Source organism: Sinohyriopsis cumingii, chromosome 6, assembly GCF_028554795.1.
Source record: "Sinohyriopsis cumingii isolate HCF-2022 chromosome 6, ASM2855479v2, whole genome shotgun sequence".
Taxonomy (NCBI): Eukaryota; Metazoa; Mollusca; class Bivalvia; order Unionida; family Unionidae; genus Sinohyriopsis; species Sinohyriopsis cumingii.
In genome coordinates, this window is record NC_142966.1 from 157,937,813 (window position 1) to 157,961,081 (window position 23,269).

General features: G+C 36.3%; 1 long non-coding RNA gene across 2 annotated transcripts; it reads left to right on the top strand.

Annotated features, from left to right (window-relative positions):
• Positions 1–1,427: 1,427 nt before the first annotated feature.
• On the top strand, positions 1,428–22,604 carry LOC149798367 (uncharacterized). Of its 2 annotated transcripts, XR_016422000.1 has the most exons (5): positions 1,428–3,394; positions 5,207–5,298; positions 12,091–12,188; positions 21,682–21,805; positions 22,435–22,604. It is a non-coding gene; the product is annotated as an uncharacterized LOC149798367 (long non-coding RNA). The 2 variants fall into 2 exon arrangements; XR_016421999.1 differs by lacking the exons at positions 1,428–3,394; positions 5,207–5,298 and adding an exon at positions 9,598–10,278 and having other exon boundaries at positions 22,435–22,570.
• The last annotated feature ends 665 nt before the right edge of the window (positions 22,605–23,269 follow it).

A 23,269-nucleotide genomic window follows, 5' to 3' on the forward strand; every position in this document is an offset into this window, starting at 1 on the left:
CGCAGTGAGGTCGCTCAGTGCGGCAGACTCGGCATTGTAGCCAATCTATCTCGCTATTGAAAAACGAGCTCTCTGAAAAATTGTCCTGTCACCGGATACGCATTACTCACAGTGGCTACCGGGATGAGATCAATAGCAGACATGACAGCACCGTACTTGTCTGTGTCCTTAAACCACCACATGTTGGTAGCACACGACTTCATGTAATCATCGCTGACCATTATCAAATTAAAAATGGCGCTAGCTTGTGGAAAATACCCTTTAATTTCTTCCACGGTTTGATTGTTCAGATGGTACTGCGTCGACTTGAACAACGAGCAGCTGTTTTTTTTTCAGCGTGATTGGATCACCGGGAAAATAATTTCCTGGACGTACCGCGGTCGAGGGATTTTCCAGCGGACCTCAAACAAGGCTTTATGTGGAAGAAAATACACATTCTCGTTCTGCATCTCGTTTGCATGGGATTAGTGATGATCGCGTCTTGGTATTCAACATACTCGTATTCCGTGTTGGGTGTCCGTCGTTCAGTTTTGGGTGGAAATCTCGAGCACATGTTTTATTTTTCTATGGTAGTGTGATAATTGTTATTATTATCACACCGCACTAAAACTCACACTACACAGTGGTATTCACCATAATAGATTTAGTCCACATCCTTTCATCACCTTTTTCTCCATCTCATATAAAAAATCTTCTCGGACTGCAGGGTGAAACTCTCCAAGGTATTCTGAAGAGCGTGCTGCGTTTGTGGCGACAAATTCGCCAGTGGCGCCTCTGACGCTCGAGGCATTGTCGACCCTGGCAACAAATCTGACAGTGTAGGTGACGCAGTCGCCGTTCGTGTCCCTGTAATTTTACTTGAAATTTTCTGACCTACTGCAGTTCCTTGAGAGAAATTGATTGAATCGAAGAAAATAACGTGGATAATAACACGCCTATGATTTTGCGGCACTCTGTGCATGATCATCTTATCGGCGAATGTTTTTGGACTCCTCTGAGACGTTGACGTCTCGCTTGGCTTTACACAGCACATGCAGGAAATATGTAATTCTCTTGTTGTTATCAATGGCGTTTTCATCTTATCTGTAAGCCACATGGTAATTTCAGAAATCGCGTACGTGTTTACGATGAGACAATAAATGAAAGGATTAAGTCGGATTTGTATGAGCGACCCTGAGGGCACGTTAATCGACGTGGAATATATCACGCTGGAGGTCGAACCTACAGAATATAATGATCCTTAGGCAATCGAGCAGTTAATTAATAATCAATCTGTTTACATCCGTGATTTTGACAGGAAGGTATCTCACGTACACACCGCTGCCTGCAAGAACCGCGCTAGTACTAAAACCAAGTATAGAACTGATCGCGTTTTGTATATCAAATCTCATCCGGTAACTTCCGGCCAGGGTAATTCTCGTGCAAAGCGTCACATTATTCGACTCGATTTTGATGTTGACGGCAGTACGTCCGTTTAGTTTGATCTGCCTGAAAATTTCATTGGCAATGTTGGTAATGTTATACCCTCCTGGGGATATCGTGATCGTTTGCCGTTGTGTCGTCTCCTGTGTATGAAAATTTGTTATTGCTCGCGGTGACGTTAAAAAAAAAAAACTGTTCCAGATCACGGCGGAAATCAACGCAATCTCATCAGATCAATTTTGGTCTGACATCTCACCTCTTTCTGCGTGGGTTCGAGTCTCGGACGCGGCCAGTGTGGGTATGTGAGAAAGCTTGCTGTTAGCTTCTCGTGGGTCAGTAGTTCATTCTTGGGTTTTCCCGGGTTCTTCCTCCACCATTTATACTGGCCGCCATGTATAGCCTATATTGTGCTGAAAATGGGGTCAAACCCTATAACATCAACAACAAATTCTAACAAGAGGCAATAAAACTCTCTCGATCAAAGCACTATGAAGATTTTTGAGACTCCCAAATCCAAATTTTATTTTTAGTTATTTCTAACATTCCTATGATAATTATCCGTCAAAGAGACGTTTAGGCTTGTTTCTTATTTCCATACGCTCTTATTCATTCACGCGCATACATACCTATTCAAAAGAGGAACGGTAATTTCGAAAATGTTTCTAACCATTCTGTTCAATTATCTCACATAATGAATCTTTGAACAAATCCACTTGTGACTTAAGAATGTTTGCAAAATGTTTATATTCCGTTTTCACCAGTCCGCAAATGCCATTTATTTTTAACATGTTCAAATTGTTTTTATCTTCGTGCATTGTGGAACAAAGGTGATAATGATGTGGTCCGCCCATCCGTAAGTGCGTTCAGGTCTTAGAACTGATATGTCTCATCATTAATTCAAGTAACAGCAAAACCTAAGGTAACATATTACGGGCGTTGGTCGGTTAGAGTTAACCGGTGATATGTGTGCTTTACAAATAATTATAGTTTTAATATTCAGTCAATACTATTTAACACTGACTACTAATACGCGTACCAAATTCTTGTTCTTCGATTCTTCGTAATTTTCGTTTTATGTTATAGATTATGTGTAATAAAATGTGGCTACTGACTTGACGTTTTCTCTCACTTCACGGACAATATGGTAAAACATACCTACCTACATACATACATACGTACATACATACGTACGTACGTACGTGTGTGCATGCATACATACATACATACGTAGGTACGTGTGTACATGCATACATACATGCATGCATACATACATATATACATACATACATACATACGTACGTACGTGTGTGCATGCATACATACATGCATGCATGCATACATACATAGATACATACATACATACGTACGTACGTGTGTGCATGCATACATACATACATACATACATACATGCATACATACATGATGACAACTTGACAGATATGTATACTGATAGGTAAAATTTGAATTCACAGATGAACTTGCATAAGCAGTATGGCAAAGAAAGGAAAATGTAACCACAACTAGTGTATAGTTAAAATTCTCACCCCAAGAAATTCAGGCTATTTCGAAGTAAAATTTGTTTGAAAGTGGAAGTAGGACATAATACATTCCCATTTCGTGCACAAGTCGTAACTTCAATGATAAGACCACATCTGTGAAATGTAAACTACATAATTTTTAAAACGCATGAAATTAAAATCTTATTTGTACGTTTAAAGAAATTAACAATTTTTATTTCCAAAACGTTTCAACTATTAAGCATCTTTTTGTATGGCAATCAGGGAATCAGGAAGTAATAACTGGAATGTGCTTTTAACAAGATATTTTCTTCATCAATTTTTAGAATGATATCATATCCAAAATTTAGAGGCACGCTTCATTGTGAGTATAAATAAAGGCTTTCACTAACTGTGAAACACACGTAGATTTTACTGCACAGACGGATCAGAGCAGATACCATAAGTGACTAGTCGTAAGTATAATGTTTTCATCCTCAGGCTCAAATTATATTTTGAGAAAAGTAATCATAATCCTCATAAAATTTAAAACTTTCTTTTAAATGAACTTTCTTGCGTCATTTAAATTAAATGGAAAGTAGTTTCTCAATGTTCCTAAGCAATAATTTTTCAGATAAATGGACCATAATTTTAGCATCTTGATTAATGTGCATTTTTTATTTACATTCTGATATAGCTGTTTTCGGTAGCATTTGAGAGTATACATTCAAAGATTTGTACAGAAATAAAGCTGATTTATAGCAATAAAGAAATATGGAAGAGTTTTTAAAGTATGTCTTCTCAGTACGCTGCCGTCTGTGTGGAATACCGTTTTTGTGAAGCCCTATTAATTTAGACTGAGGCAGAAAGAATGGGCATGGAATTGTTATACTTTTGCCAGGTATGCGAATCGGAAAATTTTTACTGATGCTATATGAGCTGGTATTGGGAGTACGCGTCTGAAATCAAAACTGATCGCAGACTTGTCGCGTCGCACTGAAAAACGGACTGACTTTCTGTATCAATCTTAATTTTGGGGCAGACATAAAATGACCAAGCCTACTTAGGTTTATAACAGGTCTAAATTTGCCGTCGAAATTCGTAGCCAGAACGAATCCCTGTGTATACGGCTTTCGTACCACTTCCACCGCCCGCTTCACAAGCAACTTTGACTTTGAACCGCTTTCACATCTTACACTCTGTTATCATCTTTGCAATAAAGAAGAGGGAAAAAATAACAAATGCATCCAACAAATATCTGTAAATTGTTGAAATAAATGCAGAACGACTTAGAGGTGTAAATATTGTAAATACAGCGATATATAGACCAAAAAAAGTTTTCTATGTCTTTTAGGAAGGCTTGATTCGGAGGTAGCAGAGAGTAATCCCTAATGTTAAAGTGATCAGTTAATTTATTTGACGGAGAACCTCAGGGGCAACCAATCATATCTTATCCTCATGCTGGAAAATCTACTTAGTAACAACCAATCATGAGACCCCTTTAAAACGCTTAATTCTGAATTATTCATAAGCTTAAATTCGTGCTCCAAGTTCCAAATTTGGCAAGTTAGCGTGCAGCTCAGATCCATATCCTTTAACCTCAGCAAGGAGTGAAGAAAGATTCGAGATTTAACCAAAAGGACAATTCACCCATGAAATAACATGCATTCTCCTTGTAATAATTGATGAAAACTAATACATTTAGAAATTGAGAGAGAAGTGGTGGGAAGTGTATTAAATTAAGAAAAAAAATATGAAAAAATGCAATGGGTTTTCATACAATTACTTTCTATTTTTTAAAAAACTTTAGCGTTTATTTAAAAAATGCAAGCTGCTCATTCGAAAAGAGCAAAGTAAACATGATAATACGTGGTCTAGTTTTGTAACAGGAACGTGTGAGACCGCGTTTACAATGAATCATCTGCTTAGAAAGAAAGAAAAAAATTATTTTCGGGAAAATAATAGCAGGAAGTGGGTCAATAGTATTATGGGCGACTGACAGTTGGGCATTACTAGCCTATATTTTGCTGATCGGTATAGTTGATCGCATTATCACATTTGTTGATATAGCGAAGATGAGATCGGTCGAGCTTTACATTTTCCAGTACCGATAACATAAGCAACATTGAAAAAAGAGCTTGCTCATTAACAACATGTAAAATCACTCGGGTCGAATATTGTCTGTACATTCAAACTTTGGAATAAAAATTAATTTGTATATCAAGTGAAAGGACACTAAATGGACTATACTGATCCCCTATACCGTGAAGATTTTATAATTCTTGTAGCAAGATGAAGCGTCTTCTACTGGTTTTGCTGGTTGTTCTTCCACTTTTTCAAGCCGGTCCTGTGGACGAGAAAAGATTCATCATGGATAATGGTAAGCATTTTTAAAATTTTAAATACATATAATTTTGCTGTGTACTTTTGTCAATTTTACTGCTAGTCTTATGAGTGTTTAATATTTTATAAAACGGTCCCTCCCCATTCTTCCTCTGTCTCTCTCATTTGAATCATTTTAAGAGAAAGAATGTTTAAAGCTATTGATGTGAAATAGATGAAAAGTGGCTAAGACTTCAGTGGGGAATGGGGTGAAGATTGTAATCTTTTTTTAAACAGTTGGGAAATAGCACATAGCGTCACCTGTACAGTGCTATTGAATAGCGCCATATATATATATATATATATATATATATATATATATATATATATATATATATATATATAGAAGTAGATGCCACACTGAATCTTAAATCCATGTACATTTTATAAATAAAATATAATAAAATACGCAGCGTACAAATATCCCGCTCTATCATTGTTCGGCTGTTCCATTTTCCCTCTGATGTGGAATTATTATTGATATTTATTTAAATCTTTCTGACATGAGATTTCTTAGTTGTGAAGAAAGGACTCTTCATCGTTTCCTTCAGAAGAATTGATTTCACTTTAACTTCTAAATTGAGAACACCTGATAACATTTCGCACCTTTTGCAGCAACTGATTCCTCCATTGGCAAGTTGTAGTAATCACATGCACTGTTCAATGTTTATCCAGGAGGTGAGCTTGTCACTTGACCGATTGGGTTTTGTTTGATCTCCTGTGTTAGTCAAAGTGTCACAGTAGGTCATCAAATAAACCAAGTCATTTTAAAGCCCGGCTTAAAGTAAAGGTAAGCCTAATTACAGTTTAGTTTGTGTGTGAATTTATAGACACAACGCTAGTGCTTGTCAGGCTCATACCCACTACATAACAAATTAGGAGATTTTCAAAATACAAAACTACCCAGTGAGCCGTGAAGACCTCACATACAAGTTTGACCAGTGCATAAGAGTCTCAATTCCAAACAAAACTTCGGGCACTTTTGAATAAAATGCCACCTTAAGTATTTAAAAATTCAGAATGATTGGTTTGCTCTAATCTATTGCATTCCCCAATGATCAATATACGCATCAGTGGCTATGACACACGTTCACACTTCATGTTTTACCTTTATTACTAAACCTAATCAAGACTTAACACCAGATTTTCAGTTTGATTCCGATTTTATGAAGACGTATGTGCCTGATGGATCACATGAGATGGAATTATCCACATGACGAGTCCATCTTAAGAGCATGATCAGTTTGCATGCTTCAAAGAAACATAGCAGAGTGGGGTATGCGTAAAGACAATTAATTATACTGACGGGTGGACACGTGATCCCTCAGACACTCACATATCATAAAATCCCAATGAGACTGCAACTATTGCGAGTCTTTGTTTTAATTGTTAAATTGTATATCTCTTGTAAGTACGTCGAGATCACGCCCCAGCCTCCGCCGCCAGCCTTGTACATGTACTATGCATGTAAATTCCGCAAGAGAATCAACGTGTGTTTGACACCTGTGAACACCGTATTGATATCGCGACACACGCAAAAAAAATACTGCTTAAAGGAAGCATGGTGCAGATTTACCGGCCTGTCGCAGTGAGGTCGCTCAGTGCGGCAGACTCGGCATTGTAGCCAATCTATCTCGCTATTGAAAAACGAGCTCTCTGAAAAATTGTCCTGTCACCGGATACGCATTACTCACAGTGGCTACCGGGATGAGATCAATAGCAGACATGACAGCACCGTACTTGTCTGTGTCCTTAAACCACCACATGTTGGTAGCACACGACTTCATGTAATCATCGCTGACCATTATCAAATTAAAAATGGCGCTAGCTTGTGGAAAATACCCTTTAATTTCTTCCACGGTTTGATTGTTCAGATGGTACTGCGTCGACTTGAACAACGAGCAGCTGTTTTTTTTTCAGCGTGATTGGATCACCGGGAAAATAATTTCCTGGACGTACCGCGGTCGAGGGATTTTCCAGCGGACCTCAAACAAGGCTTTATGTGGAAGAAAATACACATTCTCGTTCTGCATCTCGTTTGCATGGGATTAGTGATGATCGCGTCTTGGTATTCAACATACTCGTATTCCGTGTTGGGTGTCCGTCGTTCAGTTTTGGGTGGAAATCTCGAGCACATGTTTTATTTTTCTATGGTAGTGTGATAATTGTTATTATTATCACACCGCACTAAAACTCACACTACACAGTGGTATTCACCATAATAGATTTAGTCCACATCCTTTCATCACCTTTTTCTCCATCTCATATAAAAAATCTTCTCGGACTGCAGGGTGAAACTCTCCAAGGTATTCTGAAGAGCGTGCTGCGTTTGTGGCGACAAATTCGCCAGTGGCGCCTCTGACGCTCGAGGCATTGTCGACCCTGGCAACAAATCTGACAGTGTAGGTGACGCAGTCGCCGTTCGTGTCCCTGTAATTTTACTTGAAATTTTCTGACCTACTGCAGTTCCTTGAGAGAAATTGATTGAATCGAAGAAAATAACGTGGATAATAACACGCCTATGATTTTGCGGCACTCTGTGCATGATCATCTTATCGGCGAATGTTTTTGGACTCCTCTGAGACGTTGACGTCTCGCTTGGCTTTACACAGCACATGCAGGAAATATGTAATTCTCTTGTTGTTATCAATGGCGTTTTCATCTTATCTGTAAGCCACATGGTAATTTCAGAAATCGCGTACGTGTTTACGATGAGACAATAAATGAAAGGATTAAGTCGGATTTGTATGAGCGACCCTGAGGGCACGTTAATCGACGTGGAATATATCACGCTGGAGGTCGAACCTACAGAATATAATGATCCTTAGGCAATCGAGCAGTTAATTAATAATCAATCTGTTTACATCCGTGATTTTGACAGGAAGGTATCTCACGTACACACCGCTGCCTGCAAGAACCGCGCTAGTACTAAAACCAAGTATAGAACTGATCGCGTTTTGTATATCAAATCTCATCCGGTAACTTCCGGCCAGGGTAATTCTCGTGCAAAGCGTCACATTATTCGACTCGATTTTGATGTTGACGGCAGTACGTCCGTTTAGTTTGATCTGCCTGAAAATTTCATTGGCAATGTTGGTAATGTTATACCCTCCTGGGGATATCGTGATCGTTTGCCGTTGTGTCGTCTCCTGTGTATGAAAATTTGTTATTGCTCGCGGTGACGTTAAAAAAAAAAAACTGTTCCAGATCACGGCGGAAATCAACGCAATCTCATCAGATCAATTTTGGTCTGACATCTCACCTCTTTCTGCGTGGGTTCGAGTCTCGGACGCGGCCAGTGTGGGTATGTGAGAAAGCTTGCTGTTAGCTTCTCGTGGGTCAGTAGTTCATTCTTGGGTTTTCCCGGGTTCTTCCTCCACCATTTATACTGGCCGCCATGTATAGCCTATATTGTGCTGAAAATGGGGTCAAACCCTATAACATCAACAACAAATTCTAACAAGAGGCAATAAAACTCTCTCGATCAAAGCACTATGAAGATTTTTGAGACTCCCAAATCCAAATTTTATTTTTAGTTATTTCTAACATTCCTATGATAATTATCCGTCAAAGAGACGTTTAGGCTTGTTTCTTATTTCCATACGCTCTTATTCATTCACGCGCATACATACCTATTCAAAAGAGGAACGGTAATTTCGAAAATGTTTCTAACCATTCTGTTCAATTATCTCACATAATGAATCTTTGAACAAATCCACTTGTGACTTAAGAATGTTTGCAAAATGTTTATATTCCGTTTTCACCAGTCCGCAAATGCCATTTATTTTTAACATGTTCAAATTGTTTTTATCTTCGTGCATTGTGGAACAAAGGTGATAATGATGTGGTCCGCCCATCCGTAAGTGCGTTCAGGTCTTAGAACTGATATGTCTCATCATTAATTCAAGTAACAGCAAAACCTAAGGTAACATATTACGGGCGTTGGTCGGTTAGAGTTAACCGGTGATATGTGTGCTTTACAAATAATTATAGTTTTAATATTCAGTCAATACTATTTAACACTGACTACTAATACGCGTACCAAATTCTTGTTCTTCGATTCTTCGTAATTTTCGTTTTATGTTATAGATTATGTGTAATAAAATGTGGCTACTGACTTGACGTTTTCTCTCACTTCACGGACAATATGGTAAAACATACCTACCTACATACATACATACGTACATACATACGTACGTACGTACGTGTGTGCATGCATACATACATACATACGTAGGTACGTGTGTACATGCATACATACATGCATGCATACATACATATATACATACATACATACATACGTACGTACGTGTGTGCATGCATACATACATGCATGCATGCATACATACATAGATACATACATACATACGTACGTACGTGTGTGCATGCATACATACATACATACATACATACATGCATACATACATGATGACAACTTGACAGATATGTATACTGATAGGTAAAATTTGAATTCACAGATGAACTTGCATAAGCAGTATGGCAAAGAAAGGAAAATGTAACCACAACTAGTGTATAGTTAAAATTCTCACCCCAAGAAATTCAGGCTATTTCGAAGTAAAATTTGTTTGAAAGTGGAAGTAGGACATAATACATTCCCATTTCGTGCACAAGTCGTAACTTCAATGATAAGACCACATCTGTGAAATGTAAACTACATAATTTTTAAAACGCATGAAATTAAAATCTTATTTGTACGTTTAAAGAAATTAACAATTTTTATTTCCAAAACGTTTCAACTATTAAGCATCTTTTTGTATGGCAATCAGGGAATCAGGAAGTAATAACTGGAATGTGCTTTTAACAAGATATTTTCTTCATCAATTTTTAGAATGATATCATATCCAAAATTTAGAGGCACGCTTCATTGTGAGTATAAATAAAGGCTTTCACTAACTGTGAAACACACGTAGATTTTACTGCACAGACGGATCAGAGCAGATACCATAAGTGACTAGTCGTAAGTATAATGTTTTCATCCTCAGGCTCAAATTATATTTTGAGAAAAGTAATCATAATCCTCATAAAATTTAAAACTTTCTTTTAAATGAACTTTCTTGCGTCATTTAAATTAAATGGAAAGTAGTTTCTCAATGTTCCTAAGCAATAATTTTTCAGATAAATGGACCATAATTTTAGCATCTTGATTAATGTGCATTTTTTATTTACATTCTGATATAGCTGTTTTCGGTAGCATTTGAGAGTATACATTCAAAGATTTGTACAGAAATAAAGCTGATTTATAGCAATAAAGAAATATGGAAGAGTTTTTAAAGTATGTCTTCTCAGTACGCTGCCGTCTGTGTGGAATACCGTTTTTGTGAAGCCCTATTAATTTAGACTGAGGCAGAAAGAATGGGCATGGAATTGTTATACTTTTGCCAGGTATGCGAATCGGAAAATTTTTACTGATGCTATATGAGCTGGTATTGGGAGTACGCGTCTGAAATCAAAACTGATCGCAGACTTGTCGCGTCGCACTGAAAAACGGACTGACTTTCTGTATCAATCTTAATTTTGGGGCAGACATAAAATGACCAAGCCTACTTAGGTTTATAACAGGTCTAAATTTGCCGTCGAAATTCGTAGCCAGAACGAATCCCTGTGTATACGGCTTTCGTACCACTTCCACCGCCCGCTTCACAAGCAACTTTGACTTTGAACCGCTTTCACATCTTACACTCTGTTATCATCTTTGCAATAAAGAAGAGGGAAAAAATAACAAATGCATCCAACAAATATCTGTAAATTGTTGAAATAAATGCAGAACGACTTAGAGGTGTAAATATTGTAAATACAGCGATATATAGACCAAAAAAAGTTTTCTATGTCTTTTAGGAAGGCTTGATTCGGAGGTAGCAGAGAGTAATCCCTAATGTTAAAGTGATCAGTTAATTTATTTGACGGAGAACCTCAGGGGCAACCAATCATATCTTATCCTCATGCTGGAAAATCTACTTAGTAACAACCAATGATGAGACCCCTTTAAAACGCTTAATTCTGAATTATTCATAAGCTTAAATTCGTGCTCCAAGTTCCAAATTTGGCAAGTTAGCGTGCAGCTCAGATCCATATCCTTTAACCTCAGCAAGGAGTGAAGAAAGATTCGAGATTTAACCAAAAGGACAATTCACCCATGAAATAACATGCATTCTCCTTGTAATAATTGATGAAAACTAATACATTTAGAAATTGAGAGAGAAGTGGTGGGAAGTGTATTAAATTAAGAAAAAAAATATGAAAAAATGCAATGGGTTTTCATACAATTACTTTCTATTTTTTAAAAAACTTTAGCGTTTATTTAAAAAATGCAAGCTGCTCATTCGAAAAGAGCAAAGTAAACATGATAATACGTGGTCTAGTTTTGTAACAGGAACGTGTGAGACCGCGTTTACAATGAATCATCTGCTTAGAAAGAAAGAAAAAAATTATCTTCGGGAAAATAATAGTAGGAAGTGGGACAATGGTAGTATGGGCGACTGACAGTTGGGCATTACTAGCCTATATTTTGCTGATCGGTATAGTTGATCGCATTATCACATTTGTTGATATAGCGAATACGAGATCGGTCGAGCTTTACATTTTCCAGTACCGATAACATAAGCAACATTGAAAAAAGAGCTTGCTCATTAACAACACGTAAAGTCACTCGGGTCGAATATTGTCTGTACATTCAAACTTTGGAATAAAAATTAATTTGTATATCAAGTGAAAGGACGCTAAATGGACTATACTGATCCCCTATACTGTGAAGATTTCATAATTCTTGTAGCAAGATGAAGCGTCAGCTGCTGGTTTTGCTGGTTCTTCTACCTCTTGTTCTGGCCGGTCCTGTGGACGAGAAAAGATTCATTGTGTCTATGAGTGATGGTAAGAATTGTTAAATTTTAAATAAATATAATTTTGCTGTGTACTTTTGTGAATTTTACTGCTAGTCACATGGGTGTTTAAGATTTTATGAAATTGTTCCCACCCCACTGTTCCTTTTTCTCTCTCATTTTAATTATTTTAAGAGAAAGAATATTTAAAGCTATTGATGTGAAATAGAAGAAAAGGGGCTAAGAATTCAGCGGGGAATGGGATGAAGATTGTAATCTTATTTTAAACAGTTGAGAAATAGCACATAATGTCGCCTGTGCAGTGCTGTTGGATAGCGCCATATCTATGCAGTAGAAGCAAATGCCACACTGGATCTTAAATCCATTTACATTTGATGAATAAAATATAATAAAATATGCAGCGTACACATATCCCGCACTATCATTGTTCGGTTGCTCCATTTTCCCTCTGATGTGGAATTTATTATTGATATTTATTTAAATCTTTCTGGCATCATATTTCTCATTCGTGAAGAAATGACACTTCATCGTTTCCTTCAGGACAATTGATTTTGCTGTTTCTTTTAAAATGATAACAGATAAAATTTCGCACCTTTTGCAGCAACTGATTCCTCCATTGGCAAGTTGTAGTTATCACATGTACTGTTCAATGTTTATCCAGGAGATGAGCTTGTCATTTGACCGATTGGATTTTGTTTGATCTCCTGTGTTATTCAAAAGTGTCACAGTAGGTCATCAAACAAACCAATTCATTTTAAAGCCTGACTTAAAGTAAAGGTAAGCCTAATTACAGTTTAGTTTGTGTGTGAATTTACAGACACAAGGCTAGTGCTTGTCAGGCTCATGCCCCCTACATAACAAATTAGGAGATTTTCAAAATAGGAAACTATCCAGTGAGCCGTCAAGACCTCACATACAAGTCTGACCAGTGGATAAAAGCCTCAATTCCAAACCTTCGGGCAATTTTGAATAAAATGTCATCTTTAGTCCTTACAAATTCTGAACTGATTGATTGATTACTTGGATTAACGTCGCGTGCGCCGAATAGGGCATGTGCGACTGTTTTATTCCTGCAATGCAGGATGTTAATTGTTCCTGGGGGAAGGAAATATAGCCACATCCCCCTGGCGTTTATACACTCAGAGAGTGCTGTTAATTTTAGCAGTAAGACAGCGAAACATGATGTTTCATGCTATCTGAATGGTGGGCTGCATTGAGTGGGAGTAGACCCAACGTGCACTCATTGGGAGTCGTTTGTATTAGCCAGGGATGAGTGTGAATAGAGCCTACACTCTGTGTGTCCGAAATTGTTCTGAATATGAGCTAGGTTGGAAATTCAGAATGATTTGTTTGCTCTAATCTATTGCATTCCCAAATGATTAATATACGCATCAGTGGCTATGACGCACGTTCATACTTCACGTTTTACATTTATTACTAAACCTAATCAAGACTTAACACCAAATTTGCAGTTTGATTCCGATTTTATGAAGATGTATGTGCCTGATGGATCACATGAGATGCAATTATCCACATGACGAGTCCATCTTAAGAGCATGATCAGTTTGTATGCTTCAAAGAAAAGAGTGGGGTATGCGTAAAGATAACTAATTATACTGACGGGTGGACACATGATCTCTTAAACACTCACATATCATAAAATCCCAATGAGACTGAAACTATTGTGAGTCTTTTTTCTAATTGTTAAATTGTATATCTCTTGTAAGTACGTCGAGATCACGTAAGATTTCGGAGTTGATGCATCAAGCAAGCACAGCACCAACAAGAAGTAAAAGGTGCATTAGTAAGTACTAGTTGAGAATATTCACAAGTATACGTTTGTATCTAGCATATTTATCTGAAAAGGTTATTAGTCGACCTTTCTATCACAATTCGCTGATATCCAACCCAGAAGATACAGGTTTAAGATAAAACTTGCAGTCGTTTCTCCACCCTACAGTCTTTACGATAGCGCCCAGAGAAAGTTCCATCTGTGCAGCACGGATTGAAGCATCTTTAGTGCTGTAAGCACCAAAAATGGACATATCGATTCCTTCCTCTTTCTTAACTGTTCTAATTAATGTAGTTATGATACTTTTAGAAACAGTTTCAAAAGGAGTTTGCCTTCAGTATGTCGGAGAAACCGAAAAGCTACACAAAAGGATCAACCTTCATAGATCTGATTAGATGACAAAGAAGCTGTACAGAAGCCCGGTCGCAGAAAATTTCTCCTCCCGTGGCCACACTTTCAGTGATATAACACTTATTGCAATTGCTCACAACCCACATTTGGAGTTCCGAAACCAGGAAAGAAAAGGAATCTTACTGGATACGCCGCCTTAGAACATTGAAACCAAGCGGTTTAAACCAAGTAAACTAGAAAAAGACAGCCATGCACAAATAAAATTATATGTTTGCAGCCGACACATTTTCTTTTAAATAATTCTCTAAATTGGCCTATTAGTCACCCAACAGCCTATAATTATTACTATAACAATAAAATATCCGGACTATAATTTGCGCTTACTTACATTTACATACAATAACAGATCTCGTTATGGCTCATCGATTTCTAGGTCAATATAAAATATGTTCCAGCATACGCAACAAGTTGAAATAAACTAGTTGAAAGATAATAAATTTAAAGGTTTAATTCCTGCAGAAATAATCATGTCAAGTTTTGCGAACACAACGGTTTTTCTGTTTTATTTATTTGTCTTGTGTATGTTTTGTTCTTGCGGTTGAAAAAGACTCATTAAGAGTCATCATCATCTTTATTTCCTTCCATGGAAGATTACATGATATAAGAATAAATCATCTGAATACAATCAATAAATATTTAAAAAAAAAAAAAAAATTGTTCTATATTGGAATACAAATTCTTACGCAATATCAATCAACAAAGTGTTCGTCAACTCATAAGTTGCAAGTTTCAGTACCTTATTTACAGAAGATAGCTGCACACTGCATGACAAAGTATGCTGCATACAGGACGAATAGCTTGGAGTTTTCTTTGTCGATTACTCCTGATGGTAACCTTTTACCTAAAAGATATTGTAGTTGCAGCTCATCTTCTGCATTAAATAACGTAATGTGCAGGCTCAGGGGAAATTTATCAGTAAGGAAATCCGAGAAAGAATTTCGAAAGTTCGACATATAAGGACAACTAACACAACAATGAAGTATCAAGTCTGTATAAACATTCCCACATCTAATACACATATCAAGCTGTGTTTGTGGAACAGCAGCCCATAGTTTAGCTACATATGTAAATACCTTAGTGTGTTGTCTAGTTTTAGCCGACTGCCACACTGAGGCAGGTCGTAAGTATTCGTGTATCGAAGAGAATCTATCAAAATCTGCTTGATTAGACATACGAACTCTCCAGAGGCTATTTTCAAGACCAACAATTTTTGACCTTACAATTTCTTTCCAATTATGTTTATCTGGAATTTCAGAATGATGTAAATAATCAGTTAGATACCCGAGCAAGTCAAACTTCTTTGAGGTATAATATAAATTTGAAATTAACCCGCAGCTTGACATGCATCCGCTCAGAATGAAGTGAAATAACGCAACGTTAAACACACGTTTAGTATGTACATTGTTAGGCATCAAACACAATCTGTGTAAAAACATCAATTTTCTTCTATCAATTTCGGACTGCGCTGATGTCCATCCTAGCATTCCCAGGGCAATGTCTGATCTTGTATGTATTGGAAAACCTTGTAAATGTTTGGCAAAATACCTCAGAGTTTTATCCAATAAAGCGAGGTCACTTTTTGAAATGTTACACCATAATTCACTTCCATAAAACATTGAAGGGAAAATTACCTTTTTAATTACATTTGCAGCAACCAAAGGATTTAAACCATTCGGTTTAATGCCAATACCAAACAGACCGTGAAAAGATTTTTTTCCTTTCTTGCATGCATCGAGTATTGCGTCATGCGACGTCAGCTTTGAGTTAATCCGGTGACCCAGGTGTGTTGCCGAATCGGTAACCGGCAAACATGACTGGCCAAGATACCATTTCATATTGATAAAATTCTTGTATTGGGGTCCGAAAATGATAATGTATGACTTTGTAACACTAAGCTCGAATCGCCACTTATTACTGTAGTCGTATGCTATATCTAACAGCTTTTGTAGATTGCTAGGATATATAGCCAAAAGTGAAATATCATCAGCTAGGGTTGGATTTCCCACAGCTAAGGATCCAATCTTTGCTCCAAATCCACTATTTTCTAACTGTAGCAGCAAGTCATTTATAAATATTGTGTACATCAAGGTTGACAAAACACCCCCTTGTCTCACTCCTTGGCCAATTGAGAACCAATCTGAAAATTGCCCATTTACAAGAACTTTACTCTGTAAATTTGTATACATGTTAGAAAATATCAAAAGGGATTTACCCGTAATTCCCAACGTGAATAATTTAAAAAGCAGTCCTTCGTGCCACACGGTATCAAATGCCTTTTTTGTATCAAGAAAAGCAGCAAAAACCCGTGAACCCATGTTTACATTATATTGTACTGATTGCAACAGCACAAAACTCGCTGTTGTGCAGCCTAAACCTTTTTGGTAACCATGTTGTTGTGAACTGGGTATACTAGAATTAGTATCTTTGAGCCAAGTTACCAAACGTTCATGAATAATTTTCTCAAAGGTTTTGTAGATAACAGGCAGTAAAGTAACAGGCCTGTAACTTTCGAGGGAGTTCTTTGATTTTCTGTTACCTTTGTACAGTGGTATTACTAACCCTTTTTTGCAATCTACAGGTATGTAAGATTGATCAATCATCCGAGTAAATAAAATTGTCATACACTCGATGAGGTAGTCGCTGCCATAGATCAAATGTTCATTGCAAATTTGATCATGGCCCGATGCTTTTGATTTCTTTAGACCTTTAATGATTTCTCTTACTTCATTTAAACTGATACTGGTCTGTAAGGCCTCGATATGGCTTACTTCGTCCTGTAGACCCCGATTTAATTCTCTCTCTATAAATTCATAAAAGTTTCCGTCAAAACTATGGTTTAAATTCGGCGTGTGAATGTCCTCATAGTATCTAGCAAAGCCATTTGCGATGGAATCATCATCACGGACACAAACTCCATCAGTTGATAGTTCCTGACAAAAATTTGTATTGTTCCCTCTCTTAATGTTGATCATTTTCCAAAAGTGTCTTACATCGCATTCATGTGCTTTTTCAATTTCTTCATACACCTCCCCCATATATTTTTCCACAGCCAGTTTTTGAACGTTTCTAAAGTCTCTCTTCTTATCTTTATATTCTCTGTAAGAATTAAATTGACTACCCCTCGGTCTTCCCTCATTTATCCAAGTATACCTAGCATGTCTTTGAAGTTTATGTGCTTCTTTGAGTTCATTTGACCAATATGGTTTGGCATGATAATTGAATTTAGACTTTGGAAGCGCGATGTCGCTTGACTGCTGTATTGCATTAACAATGTGCTGGTAAAAGCTATCAACATTGTCCGAAATAGTATCTATATCTAAAGTTTTCAGGCGAAGGTCCAGCTCAGATTGATAGTTTTTCAAGATATCAGCGTTTAATTTATTCCAGGCTATGTTGTTTCTCTTCATAGACTGTCTGAAGTCTCTCCCACAGGTCACTGTACGAAGGGAAGTAAGGATAGGGAGGTGGTCAGATATCGCGTGCTCTTCGTGATCTGAAACAATGTGCACACTTCGTAATCTACCTATGCATTGATCCGACAGTACAAAATGATCAATCATCGTTCTTGCTGGGGTGAACGTATAGCGGGAACCAGTGCATATCATTAAATGTCCAGCACTCACTAGATTATTATATCGCAAGAACTCATGAAATACTCTATCTTTGTAATCTCTGAAAGTGGCTGGTTCAGCTACTGCATTGAAATCACCAGTAAAATACACGTCCACCAGCTGTGAGTACTGATCATAGAGATTTTGAATCAACTCAATTTGCGCTTTGTAACAATCTATGCCATATAATAGGGTCGGCATATATACACAAAAAATATATACATTTTGCATATCGGGAAATTTGAATTCTATGCCAACAACTCTGTCACTATTAACTTCATCTATAAAGTTAGCATATCTCATGAGAGAAGTTTTGCAGAAGATTGCAACTCCTCCTTTACCACATTTTATTAACATACAATTAGAGGAAATATCCTCTGCCTTAGCAGTGCATTTATAATCAGAACGAATAGTATCGCAAAATGGAAGTATGTGCTGTAATAGTTTATGTTCAGTTACGCAAGCTACGTCAGCATTATATCTATCCAGCATTGCACTAAAGCTAAGAGCAGAGGACATAATTCCTCTAACATTCCAGGTCAGTATATTAAGATTCATATTAACTTGCAATATAGGCATATTAATACTTATGCATCGTGAAAGCAGGACTAAAATGACAAAGATGACAAAACACACTAACTTACGACAGAACATAATGGCAAATTTATGAACAATTAACTGTCACCCAAGTCACAGAATATCGCATCCTGCACCTTCATTTGCCTCCTGATCGCGATTGCTAGACCTGTCTCGCCAAGATTGATTCCCATACCACCTTCTTACATAAACACCTTTTGGCCATGTTACATCATTTTCAACAGTGTCGCAGTCTGAATTATATACAGTCAGCTTGGCCGATAGACAATTACGTCTACTGTGGATAAACTTTATGGATAACGGATCTATATCGTATTCTTTCAAGAATTTACCGAGGCCTTCAGCAGTAGATTTGACGCCAATGCCACCCACATAAAAGCGCCTTGTTCTACGTCTAACTAGACCTTCAAATACAACATTCTCATTTTTGTCATCAACATCCTCATGTCCAACAATACTCTCTGAACCTATTTCTAAACCTGATTTACCAAATGATCTAGGTCTTTCTACCTGACCCCCAATAACGGTAGGTATCTTGCTAGGAGGGGTTTTCAAGTCTATACCTTTCACATTACTGTTGCTAGTAATCGGATGCCTAGCGTTCTCTATCCTGGTCGAAGTCGAAGTTAACAGTTTATTTTGATTCTGAATGGGTGTGCGTACAACATTTGTCACATCAGGATGAACACTAGCTTTATAAATCTGTGGGATATTTCCATCGAAGGGGGCGATATGTCTTCTAACGAAAGTCTGTGAAATTATATCCGAACTTTTTGAAACCAGAGTTTGCAGAGCACTGACCCCACTGACAAAGAAGCTGTACAGAAGCCCGGTCGCAGAAAATTTCTCCTCCCGTGGCCACACTTTCAGTGATATAACACTTATTGCAATTGCTCACAACCCACATTTGGAGTTCCGAAACCAGGAAAGAAAAGGAATCTTACTGGATACGCCGCCTTAGAACATTGAAACCAAGCGGTTTAAACCAAGTAAACTAGAAAAAGACAGCCATGCACAAATAAAATTATATGTTTGCAGCCGACACATTTTCTTTTAAATAATTCTCTAAATTGGCCTATTAGTCACCCAACAGCCTATAATTATTACTATAACAATAAAATATCCGGACTATAATTTGCGCTTACTTACATTTACATACAATAACAGATCTCGTTATGGCTCATCGATTTCTAGGTCAATATAAAATATGTTCCAGCATACGCAACAAGTTGAAATAAACTAGTTGAAAGATAATAAATTTAAAGGTTTAATTCCTGCAGAAATAATCATGTCAAGTTTTGCGAACACAACGGTTTTTCTGTTTTATTTATTTGTCTTGTGTATGTTTTGTTCTTGCGGTTGAAAAAGACTCATTAAGAGTCGAAAGCGCTCAGGCTAGTTAGATACTAGTTTTGCATTGTTCGTTGTCAGCTTATTGCATTTATCTTAATCAGTTCCTGACACACGTGATCTCTTGATGGATCCAGATCACTTGAAAGGGCTGTTATTTGCCACATGATTTGTATTCCTCATATATATATATATATATATATATATATATATATATATATATATATATATATATATATATATATATATATATATATATATTGTTACGTGCTTAGGCTGTAATAAACATTAACACAGAAAAAGTGAAAAATAACAAGCTTTGTAAAATTTAACAAATAATTTATTTCCCTGGAAAAATTCTGTAAAAATAAAAAATTAAAACTTACGGTTTCAAGAATCAAATCCAAAAATAATCCAAGAATACGCTACGAAATAAATTACAAAAGTCCTAATAGTTAAATGTTCTAATGAATTCAAGTTCGAGTCCCGACGAAGAATCCAAGATGGATGACGATGACGTATGCTGTAGTCTGTACTGTTTATCTACAGTTCCTTGTAGAAATACAAATAATGACACCCCGGTGTTGGAAATCCGAATAAAATTTGTAAGCAATGTCTTTCCAAAAATTATATATGAGCACTCTTCAAATCTTTCCAGAGAAAAAGAATTAATTCTTTTGAAATCCAAATGATCTGAAGATAATTATAACTCAAAATCTGGCTACAACAAAAGAAAACAACTTGATACCAAGTGTAAAAGCCCGAAAGTGAGATCTCTCTCTCCCTTAAAATAAAGGTTATATCATATTCTAAGACACAGTTTCGAAATTCCCAAACTGAGAAATCAAACGGTGTGGGGGTGGTCGCGTGATCGTGGTGACATATAAAAATCACGTACACAGAATATGGCCTTGATTAGACCAATGATTTTACTCCGAGAATAAATATATAAAAAATTGTTTGCTTCTTAAATCACGTAGTACCATCATGACCTTGACAAAAACCAATCATTTTAAAATTAAAATAAAACTTATTTACGAGGCTGCTAACAATTTTGAATCAAGGTCAGGATCCAGGCCAACACCTGGTGTTTATAAAAGGATGACTGAGGTCAACCGATTTTCTGGAAAAATATAAAATCCAGTGAATAAATTTATATTATAATAGCATGTAACAAAATAAAAAACTTTAAACTGACAAACAAATGATTAAATTAAAATAAATATATATTTAATCCTTGTGAATATTACTGTTAGTAGCATGTATGTTTTAGATTTTATACCATAGACCCCACCTCTACTACCCTCCTCACACCTTCTCTCTCTCTCTCATTTTGAATGTTTTTACGAAAATAAATGATGGAAAATAACGATGTGAAATAGATGAAAAGTAGTAAATCAATTGAGAGGGTGGATGGGGTTGGGAATGCAATCTAATTTTAAGCAGTGGAGAAACATCACAAAGTTTCCAACGTAGTGTTATTGAATATATATATATATATATATATATATATATATATATATATATATATATATATATATATATATATATACATACATACAGTTGATGTAAGCGCCATTATGAATGTTTAATGCATGTACATTAGACACAAGACGTACGCAACCTGAAAATCATGTAATATTGCTTTTTCTTTCCACATGTGATGTATATCAGATGCTTCTTTTCAAACATCATTATTTTCATAAATATTGATGCAATATCGTGTTTCAATTTTTTATTTTTTTAAATATTTTTTTTCACAGTTTGGACCCTTGTCAATCGGCTGAGGCCTATTCTTAGCTCTGGAGCAACATTTGGAGTGTGTATTGGTGCCTGTGCTGCTATTGCCGCAGAGCTCCTTCCACTATGCGATGCTGCTTGTACAGCGTGCGTAACTGCATAGTAGTTTGAAACTAATTTGCTATAAAGGTTTAAATCATGAGTAAAGATTAATTTATTTTTTGTGTCTATTTTTGATATATTTTGAATTTTAAAAGTGTGTTGGTTGCGATAATTACAAATGAAGATAAACAGTCAAATATTGTCCATACAATTATGTTTAAATGTAAAGAATGAAGTTTTGCAAGAGTTATTTTACGTCGGTACCTTGTTCTTTTTCACTAAACATATTTTGACATCCTGACATTTAAAGTGCACTTTTGTTTAATTATCGAATGGATGAATAATGAGCGTTATTTTGTTCCATTTCAATGACACGTGGACGACAAAATAATGTTGACAAATAGACCAATGTATTTTGACGCACTAGAGGTATGATATGATTTTATGTCAAAAGAAATAATTTTATATATGCTTTACACAATAAAATGGATATAGTCGATGATATCAAGGGTTTCTCAGTGTCACCTACTTAAATTTGAAAATTATGTATCAGTACACGATCAAAGCAAATTACATATCAGTACACGATCAAAGCAAATTACATATCAGTACACGATCAAAGCAAATTACATCTAACAATTATCATTCAAGTTATATCGATATTCTTCTTTCAGGTTGAAGACATTCGGCTAAACCACTGACAGTTACATATCCTTGTGTCTGATAATAAAATGTTCCACTTACAAGTAATGAATCCTATTTTGTTTCTCACAATACTGAAAATATACTCATTTTATTCTCTTTCAAGTCGTGTAAAGATCTGTATGGTCTTTAACAATACTGGTTTTCTGCATTCCAATTCTCTACCATCTACAGTTACAATTACCAGACATTGTCGATAGCATGCAGTTGGTAGAACGAAGGTCTATATTAATGTTGGTCTCAAAAGCTCAGAGGTAGAGGTCATTGTAACTATAAGAAAAAAAAGAAAAACTGGTTCCTGCATAATAACATTAGTTCTGAATGACATGGATATAAGGCCAAGGTCAATGAAGAGCATATTTCAGGGTATTTACTGGTCAAACCGATATAACATAACATTTTGTTCACATCTGCATTCATTCACGTTTATTTATTTATACGTTTTGTATGTAGTGGGAACGATAGTGTTACGTATATCTGATTTAATTCATATCTATTTTAATTTAATTGTTTGTCAGTTTAAAATCTTTTATTCTCTTACATGCTATTATAATATATATTTATTCACTGGAGATGATATTTTTCCAGAAAATTGGTTGACCTGAATCATTCTTTTTGTAAACACTAGGTTCATTACCTTGATTCAAAATTGTTTGCAGCCTCGTAAATAAGTTCTATTTTTATTTTAAAATGATCGGTTGTTGTCAAGGTCATGAAGGTACTACGTAAACAATTTTATTTTTATTCTCGGAGTAAAATCATTGGTCTAATCAAGGCCATATTCTGTGTGCATGATTTTTATATGTA